The sequence below is a fragment of the Colias philodice genome, chromosome 22, assembly GCF_061535455.1.
Source record: "Colias philodice isolate Cphi_HAF_F1 chromosome 22, ilColPhil1 Martin Lab GWU primary, whole genome shotgun sequence".
NCBI classification, from domain to species: Eukaryota; Metazoa; Arthropoda; class Insecta; order Lepidoptera; family Pieridae; genus Colias; species Colias philodice.
Window position 1 is genome coordinate 1856080 of NC_143107.1, and position 21152 is coordinate 1877231.

Here is a 21152-nt window from a genome sequence, read left to right on the forward strand (position 1 = left end):
TGCGGTTGGTTGGTCATAATAAAATCGATCTCGTTTTTAACTTTTTGATTAGGTGACATCCATGATGTCATAAAGCATTATAATTTCCAGTGTGGGAATAGGACAGTGCTATATAGGTCGCCTAGCGCCATCACTTTCACATAATACTACTTTAGGACAGCTTGGTAATACCACTCATACATTAGAGTAATAAAGTTAATTATGGTATTGGCGAGAAATTTTGTTCACGCTGGATGAAGTACTAGCTGCGCCCCGCGAATTTACGTATATCTCCGTTTTTTATGATCTATAAACATAAGGAACACGACTTTTTTATATGTTATTATTTTCTACATGTGTATATTATATAGATTTAATATAAATAACAATAATAACACTACAATGCACTTGTCCATAATATTATCTGACATCTAATATAATACACCAAACATGAAGTGTGTACCGATAGCATAAAAATCGTGTTCATTAATAAATAGGTAGTCATTGAGAGATGTGGATAGTACATAATATTATATATGATCTGTTTTCAAGGAATTCTATAAAGGCATATTTCATTTAAAAGAAATACTATTTTAGTGTAGTTTGTAGAACATTTAAATAAAATTATATGCAATACAATTTCGATGCAGTTTTTTTTTCATTTATGTTTATGTTATGAAAATACATAGGTAAAAAACAAAAGTCAACAATTAACTTGAAAGTATCTGAGTCTGCAAAACTAAATTCTCAAAAGAATTCATAAAAAAATAAAAATAAAACGAGACAGACCGATTTTGCACACCGTACTTTCAAAACTACAAACCATGAACATGGTGTCGAAGTTACACGTCAAATACTGAATACATACATTCATATCGTATTTATATTGAAATACAAAGTTTTGATTGGATTTGCGTAATCCAGCTTTTGAGCTTGTTAAAATAAAAAAATAAAAACTTTATCTTAACTCTACACTAGATAAATGATGAATATTTGTAAAAAAAATTCCTATACTTACTCTATTAGTAGAGCCCTAATAAAAATACGTATCAATATCCGTCAGTCTCCATAGATACTGCTTCTCCATAGATACTGCTTTCCGAATCGGTGGTAAATGTTAAAAATAATTTGGAAAATCCAAAAGTGCACGCCTCATAATTTTTTTTTAATAAATATTTATTAATTATTATTTTGTTTATTTAATAACAATTAAACCACATCGAATCAGACCCTGAAAAATGAAAGGGTTCTATTCCTGAGCATACTCAAGCGTAAGAGAAAAAAAAAGACTCGATTAGTAAAGTATTTCGGTCGCTATCGTGTTAACAAGAAAAAGGATCCGCACATACAGACACACGGACGTCCAAGACAGAACTTTTTTAAACTGTTTTTTAACTAGTTTAAATAACAAAAATGACATCAAAAATATCATGAACGTTAAAAATAGTGTTTTTTCTTAATATGTGTGTTTATGTATTATCTTACAAGTGCAATGTATGATACATAAAGACATTTTAAGTTTGAAAAATCAGATGTTTTGCGCGAAGTGACAGTAGTACCCACCTCAACGCTTCGCTTATGAGGCGTGCAATATGTAAAAATATGACGTTTCAAAAGTGCTTCTCGAAGAAATCTAATTGAATAAATAAATGTTTGAGTTTGAGTTTGAAAATATCGATCTACATAACTCAATCAAACATCTTTTCAGTTTGATAATAAAACATACATGTGTTATTTTTATTGTAAAGTTTCATCCAAATCCGTCCAGCAGTTTCATGAAAGAGTAACAAACATCCATCCTCACAAACTTTCGCATTTATAATATTAGCTCTAACCCCTGAACCAATGGAGATTAATATATACTATCAGAAGATTATTTATAATGTTGTGAACTCACTGACAATGCTCATGAAATACTCGATATCCGGTTACGAAGATCTATAGATCGGATCATGCGCACGTAAATTAAACTTTCGCTAATTAATTCGTACTATCCTGACAGCTGTAATCTCTTGCTCTCGTAAATTTTACGCTTATTCCTTGAAATTAGAACCTTGTTGATATAATTTACTAGCTGTGCCCCGCGGTTTTACCCGCATTGCTCCGCTCCTGTTGGTCTGAACGTGATGATAAATAGCCTGTAGCCGACCTCGATAAATGAGCTATCTAAAACCAGAATTTTTCGAATCAGACCAGTATTTTTTGAGATTAGCGCGTTCAAACAAACAAACTCTTCAGCTTTTTAATATTAGTAAGTATCGATTTATACATATATGTTTAATTTATTTATTTAATTTAAATACTTTACTGTGTTGCCAACATATAATATAAAAATAAAACTTATGATAAAAGAAGACACAGCTCAGATGTTGGCCTTATCACTTATCAGTGATTTCTTCCAAGCAACCAATTTAAGGTGTGGTAAGAAACTAAATGAGGTGGGTAAAAAGTATACGCAATAAATTAAGTATTATTTATATTGAACTAGCTTTTCGTAAGTTCAGCCGTTCTCGAGTTTTGCTCTTAGCGACACATTTGGCGATACATTTTTATTATATGGATTAAACATTTTTAATAATGCAAGTCTTTTAAACTGACTTTAATCATGATTTATCAATTTACATAACAAATTTGTTGCATTTTAATTTCAAAATGTTTAAATACTTATAAAACTAGACAAGAAAACACTAATTTACGTCATACAATATTATTACGCAATATTAACATTAAAAATAGCAAAGTATTAAAATTCTGATACAATTATTAAATGTATATGACGTCTTTAAACACTTAACAAACAATAAAATAGAATAAATAAATATTTATTTTAAATAATTAATTTTAAACACGTGCTAAAGCATTTTAGTTTTAAATTGGTTTGAGATAAAAATCGTTTCGTTTATTTTATTTTTAAGTTCTTTTATTTATAAGAAGATAATATGACATCATTAAATTTTATTTTATGATAATATAGGTCATGGAAAATAGTCAGGATTTTACAATAAAATTGTGCATGTTTTTTTTATATAAATAATCATTTTAGGTTATGTATGACGTCCGCCCTGGCTTCGCCCGTGGTACATGCTTACGTTTTCTCTACATAAGAACCATCCTCGTACTTCAAGGAATATAATAAAAAAAGAATTATCGAAATCGGTCCACCCTTTCACGCATGATGCCGTGACCAAAGGAAAGGAGATAATATGCATGATGAGCAAAAAGGTATTATTTTTTTGATAGAGTCCTGTGTCAAAATAAGGTCATAAAAAGAAAACTCCCCTAAACGATTAATAAATAAAAAAACTAATTATTATCATTGATTAAGACAAATTATGTAACTAATATTATACCTATGGTGAATTTACGAACTTGTTATAAAAAGGCAAAATATTTTAATTTGGACCATAATATTATTAAATGCTTAGACAATATTTGAAATAAAATTTTAATAGCATTTGATGATTATTTTTGTTAATTAATTGTATAATAAAATATAAGATAGGTATTTGTGAAGTGCGAAGCGATAAGCGGAAAATATTTTTACAAAATATGCTACAATAATATCTTATTATGATATAGTATATGTCGGCGCAACGACGATAAACGACTACCCTCAAACTACTAAATAATTATAACTAGCTAAAGTTTACTTTGATCTTTTTAAATAAGTGGTTGATTCATTAATCAACCACTAATGAAATAATTAAATTAACGAAATAATTAATCTTTGTTAAAAATGATAAAAATTCATTGTAAAAATTCGAGTGGCAACACTCAAACTAATTCTTGTGAGTCATGGCTTGCTTTAAATGCAATCGCCCGACGGCACAGAGCACATTCACTCGCCGGCCGTCGGAGCGTTCGGAGCTCTCTCTATAATTTCCACGTAGATTAAAAAGGCAGTAAAATACCTACGGGCGTTCTACTTCGAGTATGAGCGCCTGCTCTGATGATGGTGACGTCAGAATTGCTGACGTCACTCTTTTTAAAAATAGCCTTTGGGCCCTTCTTCCGTCATATATATATATATATATATATATATATATATATATATCGCGTAGTTACATCTGAAATCGAACCCGCGAGCAAAAGCAAGTAGAACTATAGGTATCCTAAAATTTGTTATTCTGGTACATTAACTACACCACTGCCAAGTATCATCAAAGTCTGTACAGTGGCTTTCGCGTGAAAGAGTAACAAACACATCAATACATCCTTACAAACTTTCGCGTTTTAATTACAATAAATAGGCTTAAAATGTTATTTGCTGTTATTTTGGACGTCTTTTACAGTATTACCTCTAAATATCGCCATGATATCATTGTTTTCTCTAACGCAATTGATTTTTTATCCAATGTTGGTATTGTTTTTCGCATACGTTTTACGTACAGCCCCCCTAGTCAAGTGGCTTTCTGTTAGCGTAGCGTTCAATAGAATAGACTACGAATGTATGAGATTGACGTAACCTGTAGATACGTTTATCTACAGCCTACGTCAATCTCATACATTCGTAGTCCATTCTATTGAACGCTACGCTAACAGAAAGCCACTTGACTAGGGGGGCAGTGCAGTAGAAAGAAAACCGAATAATTAAGTTTAAAAAATTCGAACTTCTACGATTAATAAGGTATATAGACAAGAAAGGGGGTCATTTAAATATATTTTCATAAATTAAGTTTTGAATATAAAAGCTTTAACAAAAATCTACTTAACAATTAATAAAAAGAGACACGAATCAAATCGCTCTCATTAACACAAAGGTTACTCCCGCTCTGAGTGTCTCTAAAATCCAAACAAAAAGTCATTCAGGCGAAATAGTCGAGACGAAAACTATAAATATGTCAAAATCTTATCATTTAGATCGCAGCCAATAAACTCGCTGACGAATTGCTACCGTGAGGGACATATTGACACCTTTTTAGGGATCTTTGGAGCTAAATAAATAAAGTATTTTTGTATAAGCCTTGTTTAAACAGTAGGAACTCTTTTAAAAGTGTGTTAAAACAATTTGCTTAAAAATTTCCTTTATTGCTAAAAAGCAATCTCTTCCAGGGAACCATATATATTTTATGTATGGTTGGTGGCAAAATATTGAAATATTAAGTGTCACTTCCACGAGACAGGAAAGTGATATTTAATCTAAACTAGTTTAAATCAAATCTACAACTGCGGCATGTTACATGCATTAAACAATTTAATTGTATTATTAATTTATATTTATTCGATATATTCGTTGATTCTAAGGAAAATTAAAAATTAAATCAAACGCGACCATACTCGAAAGAACCCTACAAACATAAAAAGTCCGTCCGAATCGATAAAGTTTTTTCTGCGATCTAAATTGTTTCGTCCACCCATTTGTTAACAAATTAATTGATAACAAGGGTGAGAACAGATAATCTTATCTTTTCCTTTCTTAGAATTTCCGATCTTTTATGGATAGATGATTACTCCAATTTAAAACAAAAAGCTTTTTAATACGAAAGTTGAGATCGTGAGTTTGAAAAATGTTGAATATTAAAGCCCATTTAGGGATATAATAGAATAGAATAGAAATAATGTTTTCTTTGTCGCCCTGACCTATTAAACTTCCTTTTTCATAATATTACTCCACACAGTAGGTTGCCTGGAAGAGATCACTCTTAAGTGATAAGGCCGCCTTCTGTGCTGGACTAGTTTTAAGTTTTAATTTTAAGAATTTATTTGTATGCCAGCACAATAAAGTGTTAATGAATAAATAAATAAATAAATAAACTTATTTACTAGAGGAGTTTCTGCTGATGTTTACAAACACTTTTGCCTGCTTTATCAAATAAAATTATAATAATCCTCTCCACACGATATCACATCGCAATGACGATACCACTAAATCTTATATATAAAAATGAATCGCAAAATGTGTTGGTAAGCGCATAACTCGAGAACGGCTGAACCGATTTCGATAATTCTTTTTTTATTATATTCCTTGAAGTACGAGGATGGTTTTTATGTAGAGAAAACGTAAACATATACCACGGGCGAAGCCGGGGCGGACCGCTAGTAAAATTATAATAATCCTCTCCACATGATATCACGTAGCAATGACGATACCACTAAATAACTAAATATTATGTACTCTACAACAACATAGTCCACTTATTATAAACTAGCTGTGCTCCGCAGTTTTACCTGCAGTGCTCCACTCGTTTTGGTCTAAGCGAGATGATATATACCTTATACCTATAGCCATTCTCGATAAATAGGTTATCTAACTCCGAAATAATTTTTCAAATCGGACCAGTAGTTCCCGAGATTAGCGCGTTTAAACAAACTCTTCAGCTTATAATATTAGTATAGATTATGGATTTTGTATTGATTTCATAAATTTTAATGCTTGTAAGCTGTGGTCACATATAACTATTATTTTATATTATAACTGACTAGCTTTCCACCCGCGGCATCGCCCGCGCAGTCTAAGAAAAACTCGCATAGTTCCCGTTCCCGTGGGATTTCCGGAATAAAACCTATCCTATGTCTCGGGGTAAAAAGTAGCCTATGTCCTTTCTCGGGTATCAAAATATCTCTATACCAAATTTCATGCAAATTGGTTGAGTAGTTAAGGCGTGATTGAGTAACAGACAGACAGACAGAGTTAGTTTATTTTTATTTTATTTTTTAGTTTATTTATTTATTAGTTACTTTCGTATTTATAATATTAAGTATGGATTTACATACGCCAAAACGTATAAAACTGTTTCTTCACCTTTTGTGTTCATTAGGTACATTAAAAAATGAAATCCAGTTTTAGTCTGATCGAATTTAGTTCTCAGTCCATACAAAATTACAGTCCTTTCCCTACATAACATTAAAGTGAACAAACGGAGCGTCTAGTTAGAGCAAATTGTTTTCCAGTTAATCTAATTGAACGGCCCAAGAGGTTCAACATCAATTTAACTGCAAATGTCCCCAGTTAATGGTAGAAACTTATAGTGAATTACTGTAGCAATGTACTTGTTTTATCTCTTTGAATTAGTGTTAATGTTGAGTAATTTTTAAGTGATGTTGGAACACAAAAATTTGTAATATATTATATGTAATTATGTATATCAATGATTATAGTATGTAAAGATTGACTATAACATAGTTACAAGCTTTCCGGCCGCGGCTTTACCCGATTTGTTAATGGCAATTAGATGTTTCATTGGTTAAAAGAGCCCTACATCACTTCCTAGGCTCTTGATTATCCAGCTACAAAATTATACCATAATACAGGCATGCTTTCGCATTTATAATATTATTAGTAAGGTTTTTTGAAGTGAAACTTTTTTATCGGGTTTGGAAAAAAATTTAGTGTAACATTTTTTTCGTTACGCGTGACATTTTTCCGATACGCGCCATCTTTTTCTTATCCCTACCACGCGTGATTCGACGTATTTCTGTAAAGTTGCATATAGTAAATTATTTTTTGAAAAATAAGGCCATAAAGAAGTTTCACTTCTTACGTGTGTACACTAGTACACGCACACATTTTTTTTAGATAGATACTTATACCTATAGATAATTAACACCCAGACACAGAGCAAACATCTATGTTCATCACACAAATATTTGCCCCGGGTGGGAATCGAACCCACGTTTTTTTTTTACTTCAAGCCCTTCCTGCGGTTCAGCGTAAATAATATTTATATCGTCATTTCTTTGGAAAAATCTTAATTTATTAAGATCCAAAAATTTGGGTCGGCAAGAATATCGCAACAGCTCGTTTGAAATCGTACAAATAATCGTAAAAATAGAAAGCCTAGGGAACGAATGTAGGTACAGAACTGTAGTTCTTGAAATTGCATATTTTTCACAAATAAATCTATAGATATTAAAACCATATTCAAACTAATCTCTTATAGTCTTTATAGAGCCTATACCTACTATCTTCTTATATATAAAAATGAATCGCAAAATGTGTTGGTAAGCGCATAACTCGAGAACGGCTGAACCGATTTCGATAATTCTTTTTTTATTATATTCCTTGAAGTACGAGGATGGTTTTTATGTAAAGAAAACGTAAACATGTACCACGGGCGAAGCCGGGGCGGACCGCTAGTCTATACATATAATAAAATCGTAGGAAAGTCAAAACTGTACATTGAATATTTTTTTAAAAGAATACATAATCCATGATCTATAATCGATATAGAAGCCAAAAACATAGTTTTTAGAATTTTTGTCTGTTTGTCTGTTTGTCTGTTTGTCTGTTTGTCTGTTTGTCTGTATGTTTGTCCAGGCTAATCTCGAAAAGTACTGCATAGATTGACTTCAAATTTTGCATGAATATTACTAACAGGTCGGGTGAGGCTTTTTTAAACATATTATCATGCTATCACCTCCGGGGGAGGAGCTGTGAACCTTTTTTTTTCTTACGTATTCCGTGAATTACGACAGCGTACAATCTAAAGACTCATGTTTAAATGTTGGTTTCGGGTAAGCCATGCTATTATCTAGCTTTACACAATAAAAACTATGTCATTTACGTAATTTGGGCAGAGAATCAGTTTAATGAATTTATTAGTATACAAATTTGAAACAGCGCCATCTATGAGATTTCGTAAAAATCAAATCAATTTACATGATAACACTACTGAACACAATGTTAAAAATTAATAATTTAAATATAATTATGTTATTTATTTATTTATCTCTTTAACCCATATCTTCCCTTCCCTATAAGGTGCGCTTATAATTCGTGTGAATATACTACATTTTTAAAAGTGAGGGTAGATGTTTATTATTTTAAGTCAAACTAGACACCATTACAGTTAATCTAATATTGATTGTGTTCATTGGTTACATTTTTAAAAATCTTCGTGTTTTAAAAATTCGATAACGAGGCGGGACTCGAACCATCATTCTTTAGTGGTCGAAAATTTCTATTCTTTATAAATTTATTGTTTATGAATTTATATTTATAAACAATAATACAAAAAGGTTAGTTCGTTGATAATTATTATTTCTTCATCATTTACATGTTGTAAGTAAAAATATACTTTGACTGTTAATACTTTTGTTCAGTATTTACCTGTATGATTATTGCTTGGTAATTAATATATTTTCATGTCGTATACCTAATTAAAAACATAAGTTTTATGTGAAACTAGCTGGATTTATTTTTACACACTCACAGTCTTATATTTTGTGTTAATGTTAAAATAGTATTAATAGTGTAAATCATAATATTTTTTCACAATTAAAAATATTTCTTTTTTTTTTGATGGTGTTGGCATCGAATTAAACCGCGCTGTCGTTTCGTTCACAAAAAGTGAAGTTATGAGGACCGAATATGTAGCCGCCTCAACTTACGGAAACGAGAGTAACCTGCGTTGTCTGTTAGTTATTGTATAGTCGAATTTAACGTTACATGGAAATTGGCATCTAATTATATGTATAATACTTATATATTAAATCTGTAGAGGTCAATTCTGTACATGAAATATATTTCCTAAATAACTATCACGAGGTGATTAGGGATCGACACTGACGCCAAAAATTTTTGTCCGTCTGTCTGTATGTATAACCGTTATAGAAACAAAAACTACTCGACGGATTTAAACGAAACTTGGTACAATTATTTTTCATATTCGTGAGCAGAGCAGTAACTCCATTTTAAGCTTTCGTCGCGTGTGCAACCTTAAGGGTTAAAGCTACACAGAAATCAAGTATGAAAGAAATGTTCTCCATATTATATAAAAAATATCTCCCGACATCATAATTAATGTCTATCTTTTATGGTTGAGCTTAGGAGTTCAAAGCTTTCTGATTATATTTGTCTACTAGCTGTGCCCGCGACTTCGTCCGCGTGGAATAGTGACTATGGGACCTATGACCATGGGCTCAGGGTGGGGCAACAATAATTGTTTTTATTTTCATGCTTCCACTCCCACGCCCACTCCCAGGCCCACGCCAACGCCCACGCCCACTCCCCTTCACAATTGGTACCTACCAGATCAAAGCCAGGGTAAGCGCCCCACCCAGCCCCACCGTGGCTACGCCCATGCTGAATTACTACTTAACATACAATTATTGAGTAAATACGTACTACCATAAATAATTAAAAGAATTGTTATTAAAATTTCTTACTAAACTGAGCTTACTTGAAAAAACTTACGTACCAACTTATTAAAGAAAATCAAGAAATGAAATGCCTAACCTATACCAAATAGTTACTACATAATATTGTAATTAAAAATTATGATTAGTATATAATATCGAAAATCAAAAAAGAAATGCCTAACTAATTCTACGTAAAATTTCTTTTAAATTATGTCATATTATTTTTTAGGAACCAGGGGGGGAGAGGAGCAAATTCTATTTCCTTCCTTTCTTAAATGGATGTTTTTAATAATGTATGGTGTAGCCACTGATCAGCTTAATCGATACTCAATTTTTATCAAATCCAGCAACAAATCCAAATTAGATGTTTCCTGTCTCACGCACGTAACTAAAGGCTGAAGAGAGAGAGAGAGGGAGCACGTAACTTAACCGTTTAGACGAAGAAAAGTGTATAGAAAAAGGAATAAATAATTTCATAAACTTCCCAACGATCTTTAAAAATAAATTATTATATCATTTTTTTCATTCCCACTTTTACCCCTATGTAGGTATAATAAGTGGATGAACCGATTTCGATACAATTTATCTAAGAACCAGCGTCGGAAAATATGCTGCCTAACAAAAAAAAGCCGCATCTAATTCGGTTTACCTGTTAGCCAGCTACGGTGCCATAGACAGACACACACACACACACAGAAATACATAGCAGTCAAACACATAACACCCGTCTTTTTGCGTCGGGGGTTAAAAATATAATACGACATAATTTAAAGGACATTTTGTGTGGAAAATTTACCTATTAGAAGTAACCATAATGTTAATTTGACCCCGCCCCCCCTACTACCTCAGCTTACCCCCAAACCCTTGGGGAATTTTGATATGATCATCTGGACATGTAAAGGAATAACTGTAGCGTATAACAGATAAATTACGTTTTATCGTACACTGTACAGTGAACAATAGAATGCCTTAGCAAATGTTCGCCGTGATTACTTATAAATTGTCATAACTTTTTTATTTATGAACCGATTGACGTGAAAACCGCATCTAAATCGGATAAGCCGTTTCTGAGATTAGCGTGCACAAACATACAGACAAACAGACAAAAAAAATATTAACTACAGTTTTGGGTTCAAGATCGATTTAATAAATTTAACACCTGCTAATTTTTTTCTACATATTTTCATTGTACAGACATCGCTTTTCCACAATTTTATTATATGTATTGATGATGATGATGATTGATGATTATAACACTCTCAGTCCGTTTTAACTTAATTTTTATTTACTCGCATCAGTGCCACCTAAAAAATCTTTATATCGAAATTCGAGCAAAGCTAAGAAAATGAGAAATAAGAGTTCTCAAGGATCGTTAGAGGTAAGAGTCTTACTATTGACCGAAAACAACATATTGTGTTATGCCGAGAACCTGAAACCGCTTCACAACGAGAATTGCGGCTCACAGCTGACCGCGAACGGCATGTACTATCCTGTGAGACCGAAACCTTCACTGAGAGGGTATAACGTCTCACAGCTGATCGCAAATGGCATATTTTATCTCGATAATCTGAAACTTTTACTCAATATGAAGACCGATTGACAAATGATAGGGTGCACCATAATATTATTCGATCTCTTGAAGATGAACATGAGCATAAGCAATGACTAGAGTAGGGACGCGAATATTACCATTATTTAAGACAAGATTATTTGAGACAAGTACGATTAATAAGTTTGTTTAATGAAAGATTAAGAATTGAAACTATTTGGTCTCTTGAAACGGACGAATAGCGAGAGGCCCGTCTTACTGTAGACAGATTTCGACAGTCTTAATGACTTAAGAGGTAAACATAGAAGATCAATCTACGAATTCGGTGGTGTGGTCCGACAAATATAAAAGTGGGTTTGCTTATAACCTCACAATTGATTACAGATCATCTTCTGTATAGGCGATATTAACGTAGTATGTTCTTTTTGTAATGCTTTAAAGAGGAGTAAGGAGTCGGCTTTCGTTTGAAGATACACCAGAACCTTTGAAATCACTACTTTTAGAGGAACATGTGCAATCTAAACAGTTCTTAGACAATATTCGCTCTTATAGTAGTGCGTTTTAAATTATCCTTTGGTGCTCAACAATTATCAGAGGATCCTTTCATGCTTACTTTTAAGATACAAGGTCAAGTTTATCATTTGATAGGATCCCTTTTGCCTGAACGCCAACCTAAGTTTCTTCAAATATATTTTGTATTCGACTACAACGAATAGTCGAATACAAGAAATCAATATTTCTCGAATTTAAAATATTACAATTTTTCCTACAGTAGGGCGACGAATGTATTTTCGCATAGTAACGGAGGGGAACTCGCGGGGGGTCAAGTGACGCGGGCCACGTACCACAAACATGCTTAGTTTGTTGTACCGAGCGCGAAAGAAAGTCATCGTGTTTTTAGTAAAATTACTATGTAAACTAACGTAATTTAATACTTAGGTACATATTATATAATGATGCGCTCAAACTGTTAATCTACATTTAATTTAGATTATTATTTGAATTCCTAAGTAATGTAGAATTTAAATCAAATTCACTCATGTTTTCCTCAGATTTTCGATGTCCTCCGATTTTAAGATTTTCTTATCAGAGTATTCAATTTTAATGTAGTTTATTTTTATAAGAGACAATTAAGAACATTCAAAAATAAAGTGTCACGTATTTTTTTTAAACGACGAATGACGAAAACCGACGTAATCGCGGACGAAGTCGCGGGCAACAGCTAGTTATATATAAAAATGAATCGCAAAATGTGTTGGTAAGCGCATAACTCGAGAACGGCTGAACCGATTTCGATAATTCTTTTTTTAATATATTCCTTGAATTACGAGGGTGGTTTTTATGTAGAGAAAACGTAAGAATGTACCACGGGCGAAGCCGGGGCGGACCGCTAGTAGTATATAAAAATAATGACCCAGTTTATATTTAAATTCAAATCCAGTAACATGCAAGCGATTAGCCCAACCACTATGATTATAATAATAGCCGAAACAAAATCTAAGAACTCTATTATCCATACTAATATTATAAATGCGAAAGTAACTCTGTCTGTCTGTCTGTTACTCAATCACGCCGTAACTACTGAACCAATTTGCATGAAATTTGGTATAGATATATTTTGATACCCGAGAAAGGACATAGGCTTTTTACCCCGGGACATAGGATAGGTTTTATCCCGGAAATCCCACGAGAGCGGGAACTATGCGGGTAATTCTTTGACTGCGCGGGCAAAGCCGCGGGCGGAAAGCTAGTAATAAATAAATAACCGAACAAAATACCAAATTAATTCTTAAATAATTATTTAAATGATACAAACTTGACAGACGGATGGTAATGAGGCAAGCAACGCCGCGGGCTGGTCATAATATTATTTTTTTGTTTGTATGATTATAGTGCGTTCACATTGAATACTAGTTGAGTGACCCGACTTTCGTATTGAAAGAAACTATATGCATTTACTATGCCACGTGAATTCTTTAGAGTTATGGAAAATCACTTCTTACTACTATTATTATAATAATCTTCTTAATATATATAAATCTCGTGTCACAATGTTTGTCCTGAATGGACTCCTAAACCACTTAACCGATTATAATAAAATTCGCACACCATGTGCAGTTCGATCCAACTTGAGAGATAGGATAGTTTAAACATGTAGGTACCACGGGCGAAGCCGGGGCGGAAAGCTAGTTCATTTATAATAATATGTGTGTGTTACGCATTCACGTAAAAAAGTCCATCCAATTTGAATGGAATTTGTCATAGAGATAGATTTTAGTCTGTCTTAATACTTACTTTTTATTCTATTATTTAACGTATTATACGTTTGTGTTTGTTACAGATAAGTAAAGCTCCTTATAAAACCTAAACTATTCACAATGCTTTCTATACTATTTTTCAAGAAACCACTATCTATAGAAGTTGTAGAACATAATAATTATTATACTAATAATATAGTCAGTCCTTCTGGATAACGCTCGGATAGTCCGAAGGTTCCTCACTCAGTCGCCCTAGACTCCGGCCGTCTGGCCACTCAGCCGGAGTTTTTTTTCAGCACCGCCGCGAGGCGAGATACTTGCCCCCCCAATTATACTAATACAACTATGAACTAACCCATGTTTAAAATTAAGACATCCAGGAAGTGACGAAATAATTGCGTTTAAACTAATTGTATTTCTGTTCTACAACTACGTACACAATCAATATAAATACAGCTTTTAAAGGTACACACGAACATACAAATGAGTTTCTTGTTTATATTTAGAACAGGTTTAGCGTTTAACTTGGTTTAATGGTCAATAGTGAGTCCGTGACTTTATTTTTATACATAAAAAGTAAATTAACCTGTTTGTACAATCGGAAGATAAAGCTCATACATTGGTACGAATTGCTTATCTATACTAATATTATAAAGCTGAAGAGTTTGTTTGTTTGAACGCGCTAATCTCAAGAACTACTGGTCCGATTTAAAAAATTCTTTCGGTGTTGGATAGCCCATTTATCGAGGAAGGCTATAGGCTATATATGTCATCATACTAAGACCAACAGAAGGGGAACCACGCGGGTGAAACCGCGGAGCGCGGCTAGTAATGTATATACTTACTTCTATAAGTACTAGACTAAGTTTCAATTATTTATGCAATTAGACTTCTTCTAGAAGTACTTTTGAATCGTCATGACATAGTTTTACCATTTACCACCGATTCGGAAAGCGATTATACGAAATATATTATACGAAAGAATTATACGAAAGAATGATATATTTTAGACTGCGAAAAGGAGATTATACACTAAGGTTATGTTTTCTAGTGTATGTATGTATATTTATTTGTCACGCCCTACAGCCCAAACCGCTGGATGGATATGTGTTGTTGCAAACATCAGAATTGTTGTTGTTACATAGGCTACATAAATTTGCTGTCGTCTTGTTCTATACATCTAAATGTAAAATAAATTTAGGCGTGATTCCAATGTAATTCCAAAGTCCCAAAGCGTTTATTGTAAGGTATTTTTTTAATCTATCCCCTTGACCTAATTTTCAACGCTTTATATTAAGATTAATATTGCATAATATAAAAGCAAAAAGATTGGCCGAATTTTATTTTTATTAATTGATATTAAGTATGTTATTCCTCTAGTGACCCATTAAATCCAAAGCTAATAAAGTTAATAGCAATAGATAAGACGTAAGAAAACTAGTATTAAAATATATTTAAACAAATTCAGTTCCTTTTAAAGCAGACGGAATCGCGATCCGTTCCAAGTCACTGATATCAAAATAATATGCAAATACAGAAATACAATACGTTTATTTCGTAATAAAAAAGCAAGCCTCGACAAACTTAGCGGTATTGGTACAGTGAGCAAAACAATTACAAGAAATAATAATAATTTGGTTTCAATATAATATTATATTTTTAGCCGATTTCAAATAGGAGGCTTCGACTGTATTTTTTGGGTATGTTAACTTTTAACTTTCGACTGGGTAAAATGATTTCGATGATAATTTTTTTTATTTGATAGCTGGTGGCTTCTAGTCATATTTAAAATTAAGTATGTCTTGTTCTTTGAAGGTGGTGAATTTGTCTAAAAATAATTATTAATTATTTTTTTAATGTTTGTTAATAGTAAAACGGTATCAAGGTTACTAAATTATCTTAAATGTATGTTAAAACCATGAATGAAATATAAATATGTACATAAATATTTAAATCAATACGATGCATATATTATTTAAAAATACTTCATATAGCTGCTATTTAAAATTTTAATGATTTTTTTATTCTTTTACAAAATTTTATTTTATATTATGAAATATTATGTTATTTATTTTACTGCGTATAACATCTTCAAAATGTAACTACAAATTGATAGTAAGTAATTCTTCTTATTTATTCTCTTTACATTGAATTTATTTGAGGATTTTTTTCTTAGGTATAGGTATATTTCTACGTTACCGTTATGAAAATATTAAGGCTTTTTTTTTCATTTTATCTACTTTATACGCCAGCACCCAAGAAAAATGGACCTATCATATAGTAACATACTTTTCTGCTGACGCTCCAAATATTAGGGAAAGCTGCGGTTTGCGGCTGTAACATAGCCGTCTAACGGCGCAGCGGGACTGGCAAACATTTGTCGATATTAATAATAACAAATAATCATTTAAATCTGTATTCAATTAAATTAAAACTTGTGAGAACAAAGTAACCACTATACATAGTTACAGTTACAGTTAGTAATTAGAATACTGAGTTCCTATAGTACCTGAATGTTTGTCAAAGTCGTGTGTTATGAGGTGATTCCTTGATCAATTTTATTTACAGACTAGCGGTCCGCCCCGGCTTCGCCCGTGGTACATATTTCGCAATAAAAGGTAGCCTATGTTCTTTCTCAGGGTCTAAAGATTATCTGTGCCAAATTTCATCAAAATCGGTCCAGTAGTTTATGCGTGAAAACCATACATACATACAAACCTTTCCTCTTTATAATATTAGTATAGATTAGTAGATGTTCAAAGTCATAATTATTTTATAAGTCTTCACTGGAAATAAAACGAATAATGTTGACGACTTATCTAGATTTGGTAGAGCACAGGAGGCTCATCACTTACAATTTAATTTAAACATTTAAAGAAAAGCGATCCGTGAAACAGGTGTGAAATATTGGCAAGATTTAGAAATCAAAAACTTTTTAACTGATTTCAAACGTGACTTATTCATTATATTATTTACCCCGACGCGGACGGACGCGGACGTTTTGAACGCTCTACAGCGAGCGTGAGCACGTCTCCCGATGTATAAATCGCGTTCAAAATCCGTTAAATACTATGTTGGGAAGATGATAAGAGGCTGTACAGAAAATGTTGCGCCAGTGACTCCATGATCATCTTGTGCTCGATTTCTTATCAAATACGCTAGAATGCTTACTTTGCAAGTTCAGTCTATGCGATTAAACTGTATACAAGTAGAGCAATAAACTTCATACTCTATTGCGATGTTAGATTGATATTTTGTCGCTGTTATAAGTGATATCCGAAGTTATTTACGAAGCCTTGAGTGGACAAAAATAAATTAGGGGGACCACGAAATGTATAGATATAGGATGACTCCTACTTTTGACATAAAAATACTTCAAAATTCAAAATTGTTTATTTGGAATATTAAAACATACAATACAAAAACTTTATGAACGAATACATAACTTTTATTGCAAACATTTAATTTGCGATCACCAAGTTTAATGTAATTATTATTTAGAACGAAGAAAATACGTACACATAAAATATATTAATCCTTTTGAAGAATATATGCAATACACAGAAAAACGTTATGTTTTACATCAAAGTATTTTACACAGAAAAACGTTATTTTTTTACATCAATTCCATATAACATGTCTAACGTCGAACCGTTAAAATTGCCACCACTAAAAGGGTGTATGCAATATTATACAACTTGTAGTGATAAAAGCTTATATCCTGATCAATCTAATATAATATCAGGTTTCGCCGCGGGCTAAAGTATATTCATTGATAATTTCATTAATATTTTATTCAAATGATTTCACGCGAAGCTCATGCACGCGTTGATGTCTTTTACACGGACTGGTTTTGATTCGTAAGTTTACTGTATGACTGTATGTGCCATTTTTTAATAAAACAGAATTACATGAAGCACCTATCGGTAAGTCAAATTATCGACAGGTTCTTTAAAAAGAGAAATAATTTTCATTAGGAGAGCTTTTCACTTGGATTAACTTAGCGATAAAAATATTATATCTATTTGTATGTATTCTGAGTTCAATAATTTTTCTATGGTTAAATCCTTTCAACCACAAAGTAATTAATGATTACTCCATTTAAAGTGTGTGAAAGAAGTAAGAATATTCAGGAATTAAAACACAAATCGAAATATTCTCAACTGGCTTCATGCCCACAGCTTCGCACGCGTAAACTTCATATTTTTCCTGTTTCTATTCCTTGTTAAACACCAAGTCTGATTTTTGTAGCATGTCCTTATCATTTCTTATGACTAGTCTTTCTTCTTACTCAATATCATTGAACCCAGTTCAGGGTATACGCAGGGTATACCCAATCAGGCGTTTATGCATGACAGACAGACAGAGTTAGTCGTATTTAGATTGATCTTGTATAACAATATTAATTGTCCTGTGAAATATATGTAACTAGCTGCTCCGCGCGGTTTCACCCCCGTGGCTCCACCCCTATTGGTCGTAGCGTGATGATATATAGCCTATAACCTTCCTCGATAAATGGGCTATCTAACACCGAAAGAATTTTGTTTGTTTGTTTGTTAAAATTGCAATCATGTCATGTGTTGTTTAATGAGTCGTAAATATAATCAAATCTAAATAAACACATAAAATCAAACAGGTGGACGATCAAATTTTACGATTCCAATCAAGAAACACTAAAATATATAATTATTACTAAAAGGTTATCGATGTAATCGATACCTTGAATATACCAAGTGTAAATTTAAAAACTCATTAAATGAAAAAAAAACTTGATATGCATTTTATTAGTATTTCACTTCGATTATTAATATGAAACAATAAATATGATTGATTTTAATATTTCTATCAACTATGCATTTCAATAATTACGAAGTACATACTAGCAAACCGGGCGAACCCCGTTCCGCCACCAGAGACACCTTTTCTTTGCTATAAACCTCACGGAGCCCGAGACCTTTCCAACGAAAGCAAAACCGTGGAAATCGGTTCGTGCATTCTGGAGTTATAGCGTCAGGAAGGAAAACCCGACTTATTTTTTTATATAGTACATAATAATAATTAAGGTCTGTTTAGACAAAAATCATGTTTATTTTGTATTATTGTTAACTAGTTGTTATTATCATTTTAATTTCTTAACTACGGAAAGTCACAAATGTAGTTTTTGTCAAAAGCTACATAAACGGGGATAATTTATACAAACACTAGATTTCCGCCCGCGGCTTCGCCCGCGTTTGAAAGGAAAACCCGCATAGTTCCCGTTCCCGTGGGATTTCCGGGATAAAAACTATCCTATGTGTTAATCCAAGTTACCCTCTATATGTGTGCTAAATTTCATTGTAATCGGTTCAGTAGTTTTTACGTGAAAGAGTAACAAACATCCATACATCCATACATCCTTACAAACTTTCGCCTTTATAATATAATATTAGATAGATTTATTCATAGGTACCTAAACATACAATTTAGTAAAATGTTCATCCTCTTCTTTCTATCTTAATGTAAATATGTAGCTTATATATAAGAATATTAACATATTAATTGATAATGGCGCAACTAAAATTGATGATATAAACCACTTTGAATAAATGATAATTCGATAGATAACAGACAAGAAAATGATAGATTTTTCCATAAATCTAAACAAATATTTTTAATTTATTCATGGACAAAGGTTAACATACATTTTGATAAATATTAACTAACGGCAGTCGTTTTATATCATTGTATATTTTTAACCGACTTCAAAAAAAGGAGAAGGTTCTCAATTCGGCCGGTATATTTTTTTTCATTTTTTTTATATTACTTGTATTTGATTGATTGAGAGCGACTCTTGTTAATATAATATTAAAAACTGTGTAACTATTGAAAAATGTAACAGGTTTTCTAACTACATATTATTTCATTCTATACTGAGACCATTATCTGAGTAAGTTACAATATCACAAATGAATTTTACGTTTCGAATAGAATTCTTGAAATAAGCTCGTTCTAACAAACAATCTTTTACTTTTTACTATTATATTTTTACAACTTTAAGTTTTTACTATTATATTTTATGAAACTATATTTTAAGCTCAATGACTATTTAGTGAGTTTATACAAAAATTCTATTTCTTTTATACTAATATTATAAAGAGGAAAGGTTTGTAATTAAGTGTGTATGTATGTATGGTTTTCACGCATAAACTACTGGACCGATGTCAAAAATTCTTTCACCATTAGAAAGCTGCATCTTCACTGAGCTACATAGGCTATATTGCATTTTCAAAAAAAAATAGAGATCCTTACCAAAAATGCAATAATGTAACCCAAGGTGTAAAAAATTCCTTAATAAAAATTCTGTCATCGCGTGCGCTGCAGAATCTATTCCTTGAAGTACGAGGATGGTTCTTATGAAAAAAAAACGTAAACATGTAGGTACCACGGGCGAAGCCGTGGCGGACCGCTAGTAATTTATAAATGAAGGTGCAATATCCACTTACAAACCATAACACAGACATAGTAATGCAATTAAGAAACGTTACAAAATAGACGTGTTTAAGATATTTTTAACGCAACACTAAATAAAACAGGAATTCCAGTTGTAACAGTAATTATTCTCGCAATACTTTACTAGTTAAACATATAAAAATTAATCATATACTAAGAAAAATTGCTTCAGTCGAACAAAGTTAGAAACGTATCCTTCGTCGATGCGAAATTCGCATATTTAATTATTAAAATACAAACATTATTTAATCGTTTATTAGACTTTATAATTATAACATAGACTTACCACTTACCACAGGTTAAAGCAGTCTCTACAGAGAAGAGTCGCGAAGAAACACTGCAGTAGGTGCCCTTTTAAATTACGTCAAGAATGGGTACATATTATTTTTTTAAACCATTCTCAATCTCATCCCAATCCATACTTAATATTATAAATGCGAAACTCTGTCTGTCTGTTACTCAATCACGCCTTAACTATTGAACCAATTTGCATGAAATTTGGTATAGAGATATTTTTATACCCGAGAAGGGACATAAACTACTTTTTACCCCGGGACATAGGATAGGTTTTATCCCGGAAATCCCACGGGAACGGGAACTATGCGGATTTTTCTTTGACTGCGCAGGCGAAGCCGCGGGTGGAAAGCTAGTATGTATCATCATAATATAAGGAACATCAGTTCAATATTATGCTTGCTATAAGCTATTAACTGTATCCCACGTGATTTAAAAGAATCATAAAATAGTAAATACCTACCTATTATATGTATATTGCAATAATAGATATTATTAAATAA

General features: G+C 32.2%; 1 long non-coding RNA gene across 1 annotated transcript in view; it reads right to left on the reverse strand.

Annotated features, from left to right (window-relative positions):
* The window catches only part of LOC149478303 (uncharacterized), a 242386-nt gene that overhangs the window by 139311 nt on the left and 81923 nt on the right, over nt 1-21152 (reverse strand). The gene's annotated exons all lie outside the window — the stretch shown is intronic.